This window comes from Gastrolobium bilobum, unplaced genomic scaffold (assembly GCF_033153095.1).
Source record: "Gastrolobium bilobum isolate Gb01-03AN ecotype WA unplaced genomic scaffold, APGP_CSIRO_Gbil_v1 utg1247, whole genome shotgun sequence".
NCBI classification, from domain to species: Eukaryota; Viridiplantae; Streptophyta; class Magnoliopsida; order Fabales; family Fabaceae; genus Gastrolobium; species Gastrolobium bilobum.
The window spans coordinates 22,156-33,832 of NW_026899347.1; positions in this window are offsets into that span (position 1 = coordinate 22,156).

Sequence of the window (11,677 nt, forward strand, 5' to 3'; positions counted from 1 at the left end):
CACTTGAAAAATGGTCCCCAAACGGGGTGAGATGACAATCTCAATAAACTGGGGTTCTCGAAGGATCACTTTGTGTAACATCCCGCGAATTTAGGAAGGTGTATATATTTTCAGTTCGGAATATGGAAGCCTGTCTTGAATTTGAATTCCATATACAATTAGGGTAGGATGAATTTTAATTACATTATATGTAGAAACCTTAGTTACTACCTAGTGGGTACATGAAATAATAATTATTAGGCAAATTATTCTAATTGCAATTAGGGGTGAAACATATTTTATGAACTCGAGGTTCTAATTAAAAGGATAGGATTAAATTAATCATAACATACAAAAAGCTTAGTTAATATTTAGAAGGGATATGAAATAATAATTAATGGAATATATGAGATAATGGTCATGAAGAGAGGGAATTGAACCCCATTACCCCTTTGGGTTTTGGCCCTAATGTTTTGGGGGAAAGCTAAGTCAGCCCAAACTTTTAGTTAATCCCATAACTTATCTCAATGAAATTTGAATGCATGTTGCTTCATTGGTCAAAATCTGAATGCATGTCTTTGCATTGGTCCAAAACCACACACATCTTCCTCTCACCACTCCGTCCCTTATGCGCACAACAAGGGTAATTAATCTGGTTTGTTGGCCTTTGGTCTAAACTAGGATTCAACTGCATCATTTCTCCCTACCTATGCGCGTGTGTGAAGGAGACAAACGTGAATTCTGCACACTCATTCAGAATGCACAACAAACTTAATCACTTAAACTAACATTCTTCTCTCTCCACACCTTCGGCCAACCTACAAGCTTCTTAGCTTGCATATCTTTTTCATTCCCTTCCTCACCTCACCTAAACCGTGAGCCCTTAAGAGAGGAAGCCTCACCCAAGTTCCTTTGTTCTCTTCTCCACTATTCGGCTGAACACCCACAAGCAAGAAGGTAAGATGTTTATCTCTTTCCTTGTTCTCCCTTCTTGATCGATTCTGATTAAGTTTCCTTGCATGCTCATGATCTGGTTCGATTTGGTTCTGCCTTCCAGTGCATGCAAACCATGACCAAAGCTCAGCATCAGTCTTCTGCTTTCCTTGTACACGGTCCAACCCAATTCAAGGAAGTATGGTGCTTCCTTACATCTTTGTTTCATCATACTCTTTTCGGCCTCTAAAGGAATTTCCCTTTGCTTGTAGCTGAAAATTCCGGAATTGGAGTGTAAGGAGTCTAGAGCAAAACTTGATGATTGTTCCCTTGGCTAAGTGGTGGATGTTGAGCTACCTACAACGAAGTAAGGACCAAATTTTTGACCCTTTTTTACCTCACTATTCGGCTGCTGTATATATGCTAAAGGATGTAATATTTTTCTGTCGTTCCTTCCCTTGTTGCTATTCATTTGAACAACCATGAAATTGCATGGGTAAAGCGTAATGATTAACCTTGTGAGCTTGGAAATAGCTCTCTTTTAATATTGTTGGACTGCTCCTTGGATTAACCAAATTAATTAGGCTTGGCATGTGTTAAACTTAGTTGGACAACATGCTTTTGGGTTTTACTAACGCACCTTAGGCCTTGTAGAAAAGGGTAGATAAATGAATAAATTATGAACTCCTAGTTACTAGCCAAAATTGAATATGTATGTTTAAGAAGTTTTAATTTTGTTTTTTTGTTAACAATTGGGAAAGCTAAACCTTAAGTCAGAAATTGAATCTAAGTTAGAAACCATGAAAACCGATTGTGAACCTTGGGAAATTTTATTTGCTAGCGAGTAGTGGAACAATTTTAAGGGCAGAAAAATAATTGGCATTTGAAGCATGATAATCCGATTAAGGTACAAGGATTAGAAGCATAGAAATTATTTGTGAATTATAGGAAAAATTATATAAAATTCGAATTTGGTGTAATGGTATATTAGGTGCGCAAAACCCCTAAGAATGTGGACTATTCTGGTGCGGTTTGGTTAATATTTGGACACTCCAAGGTAAGTGTTTGGTGGCGAAGCTTATTGTGACTATTAGCTAGTGCATGCAATTTTGAACTGTTGCTCACATGTGCCTGTGGATTCGTATTCTGTTAAATATTGTTTGTGATCTGCCCTTGGACTTGACATAATGGAAATTCTGTTTTGGAAGTATTTGTCAATCGAGATATTGGTATTAAAAATCCATGAGATATGGTACTCTGATTCTGATTTTGTCATATATTTGTTAATCGAGATATTGGTATTAAAAAATCCATGAGATATATGGTACTCTGATTCTGATATTTAGTCATGATCATGAACATCATAAAACTGCATTTTGTCATGTGTGTGCGAAGCAAAACATATCATATCATACAACATTATGCATTCAGTTTTGGAAACCGAAATATTTGATATAAGTAAGCATATGCCTGAGCATGCATCATATAGGCATCCCTCAGGTATCAGGGAGAAGGAACCGTGGCTCAGTTCGCATAGGTCGCAGTTGGAATTCCCCTCTGTCGGGCCAAATGGAATATCCACTGTGTTAGTTAGTAGTACGTGCACTGCAGTGCTATGAACGTACATTATTCTGGTGTTATATACGTATTCTGATTAGTACTCTGGCGTTATATACGCACTCTGATTAGTATTTTGGCATTATGTACGCACTCTAATTATATGATAGCATCTGTCCTTAATTATTTGTTGATGCGACTGTTTTGGAATTCTGTATCTAGACTAATATTGTTGCATTACTGGTTTTGCTATCACACTACTGGGATTTTTCTCACCCCTTTTGGGGCTCAATTTTTATAAATTGCAGGGAGAGGTAGAAGCATTTGATGAAGTATTTGATTTGGACATATTCTGTTAGACTACTGCTGTTTTGGGAATTTTGCTGTTGCTTGCTGTTTCTGTTGGATGTTGGCTGATTATGTTAAGTTGTTGTAATATTTTGAGAAACGGACTACTATTGAAAAAGGTGTTTTAATTTGCTGTATTGGGGATTTTCTGTTCCGCTTGTAACTTGAGAAATTCTAGTACTAGTTGCCAAAATAATTTATGTCCATTTTAAATTCTGGTTTTGAAACTGATTTAGCGAGCACCTTGCGAGTTCTGTTTCTGGGGCTACCGACCTCCAATTGACATATGCTTTATATGCACGTAAAGCCCCAGATGTCTAGTTTCTGATTATATAAGATTTATGTCAAAATTCTGAAAGCTCGATTTTATGTGATTTTTGAAAGACAGACAGGTTTTCAGGAAAACTACTATTTCAGCAAACAATGTATTTTATAAAGTTTCTCACTATTTTTCAGGTGCAACCAGATTTCATTATATGATTGTATTTCATGACTTAAAAATGCAGTTTCAGTGATTAATTCAACTTGTTACGACTCTAATCCGCTTAACAGACATCTCCCTTAGATGCATACAGGGGAGGGTGTCACACTTTGCCCCAAGTTCACTTAAGGTATACATTATATAAAAAAGAGAATAGTATGATGGTGCCATATCACACATATATATATATAGGGAATTGTTTTCTCATTTAATATGAGATAAACTCATTTTCCTACACTCGCATATTGAGTGATGGGATCCATTTATACTTTTTCTCTCTCCTCTCTCCTATATATATGAATGTAGAAAAATGAGTTTATCTCATGTTAAATGAGATAAACAATTCCCTATATATATATTATGCATGTGTTTAAAATTCAAATTTCCATCAATTGACTTATCTAATAGATCTAAAATTTTATAGAGTTATATCCTTATGTGTTAGCTTCATATAGGTCCAAACATCTCTCAATTTGGAGCTATGTAGCTCAAGATATCGCTATTTTACAAAACTATGTCACTGTTGTTACAATTAGACTAGGTAATCGATTACCAAACAAGTGGTAATCAATTACCCTTTGATAGGTAATTGATTACCAGAATGCAGAAAAACGCAATTTTTAAGGCATAATCAACTTTCAATGGTTTCACAAGTTTGTTTTATCATCTAAACAATATACCAACACGTTCTAAACATATAAACAACTTCAAAACTCAACCTTTAACCTAATTAATGTCATTTATCATGAAAATCTAAAGAAAGTTCATGTCTTTCATACCAAGAAACTTCACTCAAGTAGGAGAAGATGATTCAAGCTCCCAATAATGGAAAGACCTCAATTTTAATCCATATATCATAAACGAAAATCACTAAAGATGAGGTTTTTCTCTTCAAAACTCAATATTCTAAATGATGTTCATGGTGTAGTGATTAAAAATGAAAGCTTGATGGGTATTCTAACTAGTTTCTTGAGAAGGTGATGAAACCTAGAGAGAAGAAGAGATTTTAATCATGACAGTGAGAGAGAAAGTTGTTGCCTTCGTAAAGATAAAAGAGGTAGGAATAAAGGTGTGTCTTAGGATTAATGAGTAATGGGTTAACTTAACCTAATGGGCCTTTATTCATTCACCCAACTCATCCAACTCTCCATTTAATTTATGTATTTTTCTTTTCATTTAAACTTCATAACATTAATGGAATAATAATAATAATTACTTTTATATTTAAGTTCCCGGTACTTTTGCCATCTTGCATTTTACCAAACTTTTCACTGAAAAGTGATTCAATTTAAATAATTAGAATTTCTTTCTAATTAAATCATCTAATTATTAAATATTCCTAAAATCACAATTTATTTTCTTTAGGTTTTCGGGTAATTTGCCTACTCGTAGTTTTACCCCAAAATGGCACTGTTCATAATTTTTCTCAAAAGGGTGATTTAATTTCAAACAATTAAATCTCCCATCTAATATTTCTCTTTTAATTATTATTTAATTTCTAAAATCTCCATTTAACGTGGCGGGTTCTTACAACACGCGCACTCCAACACATATCCCTCCAATCAAAGGAGGAAGGTGTGGAGGCATAACCATTAGAAAGAGAGGGAAAGCCAAAGGACCTCGCCTAACATGACTCTGGACCACAAATTCTGAAAAGTGGATTGATAAGGAGTACGAGGAACAGTCCCTCTAATTCCTATTAGGACCTTGGCCAGAAAAGTTTGAAGGGGAGATACCTAGCAAGGGAATCTAACATAACAGATTTGAAAGCAGAGTCTAGACTCACTTGGCAAAGTCAAAATCCAAAGCACTGAACACAAACCAAGGACATGGTCAGGTCCTAGTTGAGAAGCTCGACCCAGCAAGTCTGGCCTTGGACGTGTTCGGGGACAACAGCCGCAATCGCCGACCCAATTAAGTCGGCTAAGAAGGGCTCCAATCCGGAGTACAATTGTCGGAGAAATAAGACAAGTCCACCACCTCTGACATGGCATCAATTATAGCCTGAAAACCAAGACTACCAAGATGGTGGACAACTATTATAGACATAACATAAAGACCTAGAAGGCCCAAGAAGGGCTACAACTAAGAGGAAATTAAGGGAAATTAAGAAAAGATTTCTTAATTAATACTAATCCTAGTGCAAAAGCAATGGATAATGCATTGGACCTCCAAAAAACCACCAAAGGTTCATAATTCCACTACCTACTAGTAAACTCTATAAATAAGAAGTAAAGTCTACATGTATGACATTTACTCTCTCTGTTAGTTGTTACTGTATACACACATCACGCCTTGGCTACGCCGCTACTTTATCGTGCATAGTGATACGCTTACCTTCGAAAGTATCTCCTTCATTGATACCTGAGAGAGCCCATAGATTCAATATAAATTTACTAGTCCTTGACTAAACATCTTTATCCTTAGCACAGAACACATGCAAATACATTCTTATTTATAAATCATCACATGACAACTTTCCTATTATATGTGCTTGGTAAGAGTTAAGAGAAATTATAATTGACAAAGCATTTAGATACACTTATACCCATATGCATTTCTTAATTAATTCTTACTTTTTTATGTAATTTTTTCATTTCAGTCTCTTACTACATAAAGCATAGTATTAGTTAATAGTATGCACATGAACATTTTTAGAACACTTGCAATTGCAAGAGGGGTATTTCTTTTCTGTTTTTGCAATTTTTATCAGACAGAAGCACGTTGCTCTTAAGATTCAGATAGCTCCAAGAGTAACTGCAATTTTATCAGAACTCGTCACAGGAAATATTTTGAGGCTTCTATTCTATTCAAGGCTTCAAGCATTCTTTTGACCAAGGCAGAACTACTCATTGTGGCAGGGGTGGTGGGCCCCAGATAAATGCATCTTCCTTTATCACACATGCCCTTAAATAAATGCAATCTGTTTTTTCTTATGAATTATTTATTTTTTTTATTTTTTTTGTAATAATTCTTATGAATTTTTTTTAAGTTTACATGTGAGTGATGGAAATTTAGCATCCTGCAAAAGAATCTAAAAAGATTGATTTAGTGGTTTTGTTTTGTGTGCCTGTGGCTTAGACTATTTGGGTTCGAATTTCGAAATATTAAATAGCATATAAATGAATTAATTTTTTTAAATACACTAGAAAATATTTTAAGTGCCAATAAGAGATGACACAGGTACTTGAATCTTTCGCTCATACTAATCGTGTCTTAGATTCGATTATCAATTTTTCCTCTTTTGATGAGTGATATGTATTCTCACTTCAAATCCTTAATAAAACTGGTAGTTTTGCATGAGGATATATGTTCTCTAATTTAAACTCTCTCTCTTTTTTAGAAAAAATAAATAAATAAAACTTTAGGAAAGAATCTATGGTGCAAAAATTAGCCTAAAGAAACCACGCTGTATAACAAGTCAAAAAGCCCCACAAATAATTGTAGACCGGAGCGCCCTTGCGTTTAACAAAGATATTCGGATAATGGTTCTCTATACCGTTAATCACGCCTTTTTAACGGAGGAACACGTGGCTGTAATTGTTACCAAGTAGATGATTGATTATGTGTTTAACTATCATCTCCAATGACCAGAGTAAACTCTAATCAAAGTACTCATCAAGTATATAAATATATTTCATCTCATCGTTTTATTAAACATGATTATATTACAAATATATATTATTGTTTATAGATAAATTAATAATTATTTTTTATTTATTCTCTCTTTTAACATGTTCTTTCTCATCTTTCATCATTATTAATTTGTCTATAAATAATCGATATTGTCTCGTATAACCTCATCATATTAAATAAAATAGGATCCGTTTCAATATACGAGTCACCCAATTCCTTAATATTTAATTTCTACATCTTTCTCCTTTCGTTTTTTTACTTTATTTCATCTCAATGGCTCCGACTAATTTATATTTTTAACTCTGCTTTTATTCCTAAGTCTATGTTTTCTAAACCTATGTATTAGGTCCCTTTGGACATATGAAGTGGACTTGATTCACCTTTGGGTAAAACCATCTATGAATACTAGATTAAGCCTCACATATATGCTTCATGTAAACCCTTAACCCTTACCGGCCGTTTGGTACATGGCTTATTTTAGGATTTCTCGGAAAATAATTTTTTGTAAATTTTAAATTTCAGATATTATCATAAACTGAATGTAAAAATTATATTTTTGAAAATTGAGATTTCTGGACAAAAAAAAAATTTCTCCTGTACCAAACGCCCCCTTATTGTTATAATTGTGTGGACACACATACTCAATTTTAGCTTCTAGCAGCTTGTTTGTACACAATGATATGCCACCATCAGTTGTCTCCTCCATAGACACTACTAGTCCATAGATCAAACAACGACCTTGATCCACATGGATCAAATACCATATTTCATCGCAGGTTGATTGCAAATTACCTGCCCCACAATCTTTTGACACTATATTTGAGCTTGATTTGCTTAAGTTGAAGATAAGAAAATTAAACTGAATTAATCAATTTTTCTGGTATAAATAAATCCAAACGATTATATGCATTTTTGCTTATTTAAGTTGCAATTTTTTTGTTTAATTTAGTTACAAACACATTCTTCACAGGACAGCACATGACGGTTGACGAAAAATTAATGCCCCCCACCCCAAAAAAAAAAAAATCAAAGATACTTTTACTATATAAGAAAAAAAAATGACACGGTAATGTGGAGAATTATAATCATACAAAAGTGGAACAATGGTAATAAAAGAAGAGAGAAAGAAAATATTGAAATATGTAGTTACAAAATAATAACCGTTAATTCACATTTATATGGTTGTGATCTTCTCATGTGATTATATTATTATTATTTTTACATGAAAGAATTTATTTCCGCCTCTTTACACTCTGATAGCCAAGAACTTTTTAAGTACATTCTATTCATTATAAAGTGGGAATTGTGTGTTATCAAAAAAAAAAAAAAAAAAAAGTGGGAATTGTACTTGAGAGAGTGAAATAAACAAGAATATATATTGATTGAAAATCAAGGGATTGAATTTTAATAACTTTATAATTTGTTTTATATGTGTATGTATTTTATCATAATTTGAATAGTTGATATTTAATTAATAGTTATAACTCCACAATTTATCTTCTAAAGTGTATCTCACTTTAAAGTAGCCAAAAAATTTATTATATTATTGAAGAAGCAAAAAATCCAAGTTTTAAAAAATAAATAAAAATTGAGAAATTGGGTACTACGGCAATATTTGTATGAAACAAATTAAGTATTTTCTATTGGGGGTAGGATATTGTAACAACCAATCAGGTTTACTACCAATATTACTACCAATCAATTTCACCATTAGATCGATTATGTTGATTCAACGGTTATATTTATTTTTATCTTTGTGTGGTTATGATTTTCCATATTTAATGATGACCCCATATTTAATGTGAAAACATTAAATATGAAAAATTATAACCATACAAAGGTGAAAAAATATAAAGTATTAAATATGGAGAATCATAACCATACAAAGATGAAAATAAATATAATCGTTGGATTAACATAATTGATCTAACGGTGAAATTGATTGGTAGTAACCATAATTGATTATTACAATATCCGACTTCTTTCTCTTGATATACATAAATGACTAATTAAAATAAGCAATGACAAAGAAATAGATGCTACTAATTTAGCACAACAAAATGATTCACGATGTTAAAGTCATGAAAATTCTTTGTTATAGACAAAAGGTGAAAGTTGAAATCATTTTCCTGTTAAGCATGGGCAAATCCAACCAAGAATGGGCCTAAGCAACTGGTTATACTGTGGTTTTTTAATGGCTATGATAATCATATATATTGCAGGACTCAAGAAAAATGGCTATGATATTACATGGTTATATAGATCAATTCAACGTTGGAAATAAGATCTCTGCATTTTTGTTTTTCTTAATCTCAATTCATACTAGTAAATAGTAATCGAACCTTTTCCCTATTGTATAAGAATGCAAGAAACAAACTTACGAGGATGTGCTAGCAATCCGTCCAATCAAGTAAAAGAATAACACTATATTCATAGATAGAAAAAGCCGGTGTGTTAAACTCATATGTTCTAAACCCACTATCTGAATGGGCCTCAGAAATTGATCTAAACATGGACTAGCAGTTAGGAGGGTTTATTCTCCTAAGTAGTAGTGTCAATGGGTCAGGCTGGCCTGACCTAGCGTACAACCCGGCCTACATTGAGTCTGGCCTAGTCCGGCCTACATTGAAAAGTAAAGTAGGCTTAGGCTTAGGCTTATAAAAAAACATTTTTAACAAATAGGCCGTAGCTCAATTTTGTCAAGTCTGGCTTAAAGCCTTGTAAGCTGACCTATTTAATTCTTAAAAATAAAATAAAATAATATATTTATTTTAGGTGACAATTAGTACCAACCATGGTCTTGATGGTGGTTTAAAGATATTTCAATGAATGATATTATCTTGTAGACTTTATTTGAGCTTTGGTTGACTCTATTCCTCTCTGATATACATATAGAGCTGGGGTATTATGTTGACTCTTTTTTTATAATTATTAAAAATTTGTACAGATTATCATGTCAGAACTCAAGATAAGAGTATTTAAGTTTTGATTTTGTTGGCAAAGAAAAAAAGTCAATAATAGTTATCAATTATTAGTTGGGACTAAATGCAACAAATAAGGACTAAATGCTACTATGTCTTCTGCTAAATAACAGCTAAGGAAGAAAATAAGATTATAAAGAAATCAAAAAAAGTGCAATTATAACACCAAAAGACATGAAGGTAAATAATAAAAAAGTTGATCTTACAAACAAAATATAAGGTCTTAAGCTAGTTCCTCATTGAAATAGAGAGTGCAGTGGACCACTGTCACCGGAAATAAAAAATTGACATTCCAACCAAAAAATTGGCCAAAAATTCTGTAATTTTATTATGTTCTTCTTAATAGGTATTTTTGTATTCTTAGCATGATCATCCAACCAAAATTAACATTACCTTTTCATAATAGTAATATAAATTTTCACTCCCCGTCATGTAATTTTTTGAGTCCGCCACTGGATAAAGGTACTAAAGAACTAACCCAAACCCTTTGTGTTTGGCTTGGAAATCGATAAATAATTACCCACCCTTACCCTAGAATATAAATCCAATTGGCTGCTTAAAGGATATATCAATACCCTAATAGCTATATCCTACATTACTATATATATTATAGTGATAATTACCAAATTACATCAGTATCCATAATTAAGACAAAGTAAAATAAATATATTTAATTCTTCTTACTTTCTTAGTTCATTGGTTAATCTTGGTTTTGTTAACCTTATGGTCCAAGCTGAGTGTTGGATAGTAGTGAGTCAACAAATTAGTAGCTTAAGAAATTACTACTAACAACCTTGCAAATTTTATTTTGAAAAAGAAGACCGACAAATAGGGGTGTAAACAGGTTAGATAACTTATCAAAGGCCAATTACTTGACCCGTCTTTGGTTGGGCTTGGCCTAATCCATTTTAAAAATAGTATAAGCTTGGACTTATTAAAAAAAAAAATTAGAAATTAAGTCACAAGCCTATTTTAAAAAGTCTGGCATACAAGTCTTTAGATCTAGCTTGCATATTTATAATAAAATAATATTTTATTATTTTTTAACTTCTCTAACCCTCCTCCTAGACTACTACCCTTCGATGAGTTATGGATAAAGCAAAAAAATTAACAAAATTTGAATCTCTTAATGAAGTTTCAATGGCGTTGCTAAACAATTTATTATCTAACTTTTTTTACTTTTTCCATCATCACAATTTTCTTTTAGGTCGAGTGTGAGTATGTAATACATGAATGAGTGAATATGTTTCTTTGTTATGAAATTTAATTAAGTCTCACGTATCCTTATTATATTTTGTTTTCGATTACTAACAACATAGTTAAATTGTCAATATTTTGTGATGCGGCTTCAACTATTGTACTACATCAACTTTCCATCAATTTAAACATGCAAAAGTATAGCAATCATAACCTATGATTTATAGAGTGCAATATGTCATTTTTGAAGGCTTAATAGGCTTGATAGACCGGACCAAGCCTTACATTTTTTAAAAGCAAGCCAAAACAAACCTATAATTTAGCTTGTACTAGTCTAATAAGCCAAACTAGGTTTAAAATATTTTACATAGGAGTAATTTATTTAGGAAAAGAGCTTGGAGCACAAAGCGAGAGAGGCAAAGCAAAGATAACAATGAGAGAAGGAGAGGGGGGGAGATGCACAAGAGACAGAGAGAAAAGGGAGTAAGGGAGTAAGTTAGGGTTAAATCCAAAAAAGACTTTAAAACCATTAAATGTTTTCTGTTACACATTTAAAATAAGGACG